Here is a 7,530-nt window from a genome sequence, read left to right as displayed (position 1 = left end):
ACGAAGAAGAAGACAATAGAAACGATAGGACGGTAAAGCTGTGGACAACGCTCTGAAATAGGAACCACACGACATAGAGTGTCGCTCAAGGATAATAATATGTGGAACGATTTGGTTCGAAACTAATTAACAAGAAAATACCTTACGCCCCGCCACTCTAGATGATAAAATTGAGTCCCTCAAAAACGGTCACATTATGATGTATACAATTTCCTTGAGCTGCAATTTAAAATAAAAAATTAAAAAGTGGGAAACAATTTACAGCCCTCCTGGCGCCGCGCGCCGTTCGACCGAACTAAAGGATGAAAATAATCTTTTCGGCGAACGAAAACCACGATAATGTTTAATGACCACACTCGGTAATTCTCGACTGCCCAACAATATAATATAACATTATATTATATTATATGGTACCATATACCATAAGAATACCATCAACATAGCTGCAGGTGTACCGCGAAGAAAATCGTATTTTTTTTTCGTTTTATTCCTTTAAAAAAATAATACGTCACGACAAACGCACTCGCCCACTCTATGTCAAATTTAAAATGCACATATATATATGTGTTATAATAATATAAGCGTTAAAGTGGTCCGGACACGTCCATCCGTCCATTTGTCATCGTCTTCGTTTCTAATATTTATATAGCTATGTTTGTACACAGAAAGATGCCGCCACCGCCCGCCGCCATCTATCATTATCGTCGTCATCGTTACTACTCTCTCTCTAAAAAAAAGTAAAACATAAAAAAATAAAACGGAGAGGATAATATTATAATAAGTATTATGACAATACACGACTGTTGCCAGGCAGCACGCATCGGCGTTAAGTCCTGCAAGACCGAGGTGGCGAAATTCTATTCTATCCCTACCTATGCGTCGATATACTTCTGCTAGTAATAATATATTATCATTATTATTACTATTATTATTATATTCAAGTTGACACAGTTCTTGGAAAATAAACACGACATTTACGTATGGGACGGGTATAATATTATATTTTATAAACGGTTGTCACACTATGCATACACGAATCGCGCCCTCGGTGTAATCTGCATGCTCTCTTGGCGTGTATCATTATTATTGTTATTGCCATCCATCGTCGTGCAGCGTGGTGTGTCCGAGATATTATGTTATACCTATTTCATATTGTTATTATTTTTCCACGACTCTCAGACTAGGACTGTTTATAAATGTATATTAATATTATATTACATTGTTATACATATTATGGATTTTTCGGTAGAGAAAAAAAAAATGTCCGAACACTGCACTAATTCCCGGTGAAAGGCCAAAGGGGCCAATAAGCGATATGTAGTATACTATTATACGGGACAACAGACAGTTCAAGTATTGGATAGTAAAAGTACCAGTGTTGCACTGAGCGTTTAAGACTTTGGGCTGACCGACAAACGCGCGATGCTATAGCCGCTATACCTAGGTCACTATTATAAATCAATGCTTATCGAATGTTTTAAATGTTGATACAACGGCACTGTTATTAAAAATGTTTGATTTCCTCAGTTTTGATAAATACAACGATTAGGTAATATTGCATCAAAATAATAATGAAAAATAACAAATTAAAGAATGCTAAAAAATATTCTAATAATATCTAACAACTTCTAATTTTAATTTTATCCCCTATCTCCGAATTTTATACAGTTTTCTATTTGATATTTTTAAAACTATACAGTTGAGTCTCGGTAACTCGAAAACATCGATAACTCCTCGAATTCTTTGCTTTCCCCAATTTTCAAGTTATTGAGACTTGACTGTATATTATACCATTGATAATAATATTGTAATAAAAGATTATTTGTCTAATGAAAACTATTTAACAGGCTATGCAGGTAATATAGTTATATGAAATATCGATGTGTAAAAAAAATCCCCTTACAGTGCTTTTATAAAAACCAACGTACCAACGCCAAAGTCAAGAAAAACATAATATTACATTTTGATTTTGCTCTTCTAGAAAGGAGGTTGTAAGAATGTCACTTAGACTAATTCACCTTAAAGAATAGAATACCATAAGCTCTATAATATATTATATGTTAATTTTTTTTATTTCCGAGCGTTGAGGATTATACACTATACAGACTTCCATTATCAAGTCAATTAATATTGCAAAGTTTTAAAAAAAATATTTTATTAACACATTGAATTATAATGATTTTAATTCTACACTGTCCGTTGACAAACCTTATAGCTACAAAATGTCACCCTTATATACCACTATAAAATGAATATGACATTAGAATTATTATAAGTAACAGAGAAACTTATTTTGTATGGACTCAAATACTTGGTAATAATTTATCCCATATAACAAATAAGTGAGGTTTATTCAAAATAAAGATAAGTATACGTAATCGTGAGGGCAGAAAAATTATTTACCGTTTTTTCAAAGGAAAAAATTTAATTGAATATTTTAGAGATAATTAATTTTTGTACATACTTTGGAATGCGTTTTAGGATATCATCATCTTATCACGTATAACATCATAATTATTTATTTATATATTTATGAGAAAAAAACCGATTTTTAGCATTTAATTGCATACCATTTGTGTTTTGACAGATTACTGTAATATCGGTTTGTAAACTAGCTGCATGCCGAAAAATAAGAATAAGTTTCAAGTTATTTTTGTTTGTGACCATCCGAGAGGATAAATATCTACTCGAAGATTCTATGATACTACAGGTTTCGTCGTGACTCATGACACATAAACAATAAACAAGAAAATATAAGAAGAGAGTATGATCTCCGTGAGATTTGAGATAGTTCCTTAAAAACTGACACGAATATTTAAAATACGAAATTCTTTTAGTTTTGCACTGCACATGATCGTTACGGACATTTGTGAGATGCACGTTTATTTGTCAAAAAATTGTTTTTGGTAATTTGACGAATCAAACTTTTTATTCGTCACACATTCTAAGCTTAGGTTCTAAAAAAGAACACCGAATCACACTCCTGTCAGAAATATCATAATAATATGTCAGGCGTTTTGACGTCAATTTATTTGATTTCTTGTAGATATGCAAAAGTTTAAGTAGACCACTCAATTTTTGAGAATAACACTGCAAATTAAAGACTGGAAAGTTCACGCTGACCAACTTTATAAGGTACTACCTACATATACAGCCCATTAGTTAAAATGTCTCAATTTATATTTACAATTATTATACATTACGTTTTATTACATAAGTACAAAAATTAAATTATATTTTATCGATTAAATAGGTTAGTTTACGAAATAATTGAAGTTTCTTGTTTTGATGCTCGTTCGGTATAAGTTTGCGTCGAGAGTTTTGGTCAAGTTGTGAACTATTCACTCTTGTTCGTACAGATGATATTGATATTATATATATGATATTCTGTCAAGAATGTATGACGTTAGTTGTAAGCCACACGCTTATAATAGATGGGATATAGCAAGAGTTGAGCTAAATCTCAATACCTACTCTCGAAAAATAAAAATAAATTGAATTATTGCAAATTGAATGAGTAGCTGAATAGGTTAGGTTATACATTTAAAAAATATTTCCAGCTGATAAGCAAATATTTACAATTTAATAAATATTAATTCAGTATCGAACCTAGAAAATAGAAAACGTTAACATTTTGTTGTAAAGTTTTATTTAATACTAAGGTTATACAATTATTTAGCAATGTAAAAGTACTAATTTATTACTTATTTTGTACGCAATAATAATACTTATTATTAAACGGTACATTATTAGTTAACGATTTCCAGTTTTGATTTACATTATGATAATTAATTTATTGGATGGTGAAAATTTTCTTTTATTGAAGCGGGACTAATTGTATTAGTTTTCTGTACGGTTTCACTACTATGTTTTATTATGATTGTTAGTAAGGTATAATATTGTTTGAAAAGTAAATATTATAATGCCTCAAATCATAATAATTATATTAATAATAATATTATATCATTCAAATAAAACCAAATGCCTAATTGTAAAATAAAGATTATAATCTTGTTAGTGTTGGTAAAATAAGCTGTAAATGCATAACGATATTAGGACTGAACAAATCATTTTGATTCAAACAAGTTTTCAATGACGATGGCAGTTGTTCAACTATCAAAACCATAAAATATCAATGATACACATTCAGTATAGTTTGACTCATTCAGTCTTGTTTGTACTCAGATGCTCGTCAATGAAAACTGAGGATCAAAATAGATGGTAAAAATAATGATGGTTTCGAAGTTGTATAAACATAAGTATTTTATTGTTTTAAACAAAAAGGGTTAAGTTACCTAACTAAAAATACAGTTGGTTTAAACTGAAGTTCAAAACAGAAAATTGAAATTTTAAGCATATTATTATTATAAGCTATCAATAGTTCACATCGATAGATGATAATAATATCTATTTGTGACGTTGATCTCTCTTCTTGTTTTCACAGTGGTCAACAATGTATATTTAAATAAAGAACAAAATATATAAGCTTATAAATTAGTTGGGTATTATTTAATTTATAAATATAATATGATGATTAATAATTGTATAGATAACAATTACAATAAACTATTTTATTATAATTTTAAGATTGACGTGGGACCTACACAAAAGAAATTATCAATATATATTTTTATTATTTTGACATACACACACTAATATTGTTATTGAGTTATTATTATAATTATAATATTTTTTCCCTATATTACACGTCTATATCACGCTCGGTTGAGTACACTCGCAGCAGAGACTATATAATAATATTTTTAATATGCATAATATACTCGCGTGTTATGGTGTAACGATGCAATAACGATAACACCGATTCTGTAAAATGTCGATCGGTGTATATAATAATTTCGTTTGCGGTGACCCATGATCGTCTCGGAGTTCGGTTGAAGTGAACGTGTCGTTTAATTATAGGCAGGTTCTAGCTATAGGAATATAATGCGACCGATGTACACCCATTAAAGTGAATCGCTAAAAATCGATCACGGGGCGTGGAAAACCGCATGGATTGTTAAGCTCTTTGTGTGAACGCTATTTGCGTGTATTCTTTTATGCAGATATTATTATTATAATATATTATACTTTATAATTATATAGCCTACTTTCTAGCGCGGGTCGTCGCATTCAGTAAGTCTTAAAGAGATAATGATAATGAAATATAATAAACTCATGTTATTATTAATATTATTATTATAGTCAACGCGTTTGTGTAGCATGAGCAGCAACTGTGGGAATATCGCACGTACTTACGATAGGTATTATTATACGTTGTACGTCGTACAACTACAACATGTCGTATTATAATAATTTACCGATCCCGCCTATTTCTTGACCAATTCGATAATTCGATACGTCGTTGTACCTATAGGTCGAGATTGTAAACACACGATCGATTTTGGCCGATTCATCTTCGTTGTATACCTAGGCTCATTATTTAGGTATAACGAGTAGTGTAAACCACACGACTACTGGACTACTAGCGTGATGGGAAGTCGCCTCTGGTGGTAACGCATTTTTTCACCACTTGACTAAAAGGTGGGTCAAAATTATTAATATCTCCAATGAGGCCACCACTGTAATCAACTTTTATCGGAATTTAATTAGTACTTCAATTTTTGCAGTGTCAAGAGGTACCTCGAAGTGAAACAATTATGGCGTGATGGCCTTATACGTAGGTCACATCAAAGATCTTAGTGAATACATCTATTAAACTATTCTATTTAATACTGAAAAATTAGACACCATCTCCTTTTATACAACAATAATGTCATAAAATATAAATCTTGGTATTCATAAAAATGTTCTTTGCAATGAAAACATTTTATAAGATGGACAACTAATATGTTTTGAAAATATTTATCTAATGTACAAAACATCAAGTATTGTAAAAAATTAATATTATAAATATGGATACAAAAGTGATAATATATATATATATATCATACATAACTTATTGGGTATCAAATGCAACAATTATTGTTTAAAAAAAATTATAAATATTTCATCAATGTGAGATTAGACAGATGGATCATATAATTCATAATTCCTGATTTTTTACCAAGAATGCATTATTAATTAATTTGATAACACATACATACGAGTATGTGGCCAACAATGACTTTAATTCATACAAAATAATATTATGATAATATAGAATATTCAAGAGTACAAATCTAAATACGAAAATTTCTATAAAATATTTATATTGCTAATTACTATTAATATTTTTTCATGTAAGTATAATAAGAATGGTTGATGAATACATGTTGACTTAAAACAAATGTCATCATATTAAATTATTATTTAATAATAATTATTAAAATATTGTTTTATATAATATCACTATAGGTGTTTTTATTAACTTTGTGTAAGTCAATACTGACAAACCGTAGAACGAAATGAATAGATTTGTATTATAAATAACTTAAGATCCATATAAATGTTATTATGTATAGTACATGTAATAACGTAGGTGTCAAAGTGATAGTTTCAATTTCAAATTTCATATAAGTAATATTTTTTGAATTGCAACAAAATAATAAAATTTATTTAACTCGTTATTTTTGTTCGTTTGAATATCATCTATTATCATAAAAATTAATACTAGTAATAATAATTATTTTCAAATTGTTGTAATTTTGATGAATTTCGTTAAAATGTGAACTTCCAAAGTTAAAAAAAAAAAATAACTATGTCCATATATATTTTAATAGTTATTTTTTTATAGTTATATTACAATCTGAGTAAATATTCATTCAAACTCTTATGGGTTTTAGTATTGAACAAAATCAAACACTTTTTGCTTGAATTAATTGTACAATGAAGTATTTTTCTTGTGTGTCCACCTTCACCTTTTGGAACAGTAGAAAACTATAGATTATCAACTTGAATATCTTTTATGGTATAAAAGTGATTCTTATTGTACGGTACAATTTGTACGTTGAAGATACAAAGTAAAAATGTACATTTCTTCTTTCAATGATTGGGTAAATGAAAATAAAATAAAAATAAAATTACTATGATGCAAATATTATGATATAAATATTAAATATAGCCGCGGGGTCATCAAGCTGAACCTCGATAACACAAAACCTCGATAACTTGCATATTTTTCTTACTCTTTGGAGTTTTTTAAGTTGTAAATTAATAAATAAATAAAGTTGTAATTGTCAATGATTATATCAGTCAAATTTATTTTTATTTTTCTCGAAATTTGAGTTATTGAGACTCAACTGTACATCATAAAAATGTATACTTTGCTTTGTGATGTGCCTTTCCATTTTCGAATTAATGTTTTTTGAAATCCTCGTCCTGTACACTCTAGCTGAATTCGACTCAAGTAACATATTAATTGCTCAAAATAATATTTAAAACATCATACGTGTTTATGAGTAACATGATTGAGCAACATCCGTTCGACAATCATAATATTATCATTATATTCACGGATTTTTTTACGTTTAGTGTGTTTTAGGTCAGGATATAATTGTTTCCACGGGCAGATAATAATATAATAATTATATT

The sequence above is a fragment of the Diuraphis noxia genome, unplaced genomic scaffold, assembly GCF_037042655.1.
Source record: "Diuraphis noxia isolate RWA-SAM2 unplaced genomic scaffold, SU_Dnox_SAM2 contig0005, whole genome shotgun sequence".
NCBI classification, from domain to species: Eukaryota; Metazoa; Arthropoda; class Insecta; order Hemiptera; family Aphididae; genus Diuraphis; species Diuraphis noxia.
This window is presented reverse-complemented; position numbering follows the sequence as displayed.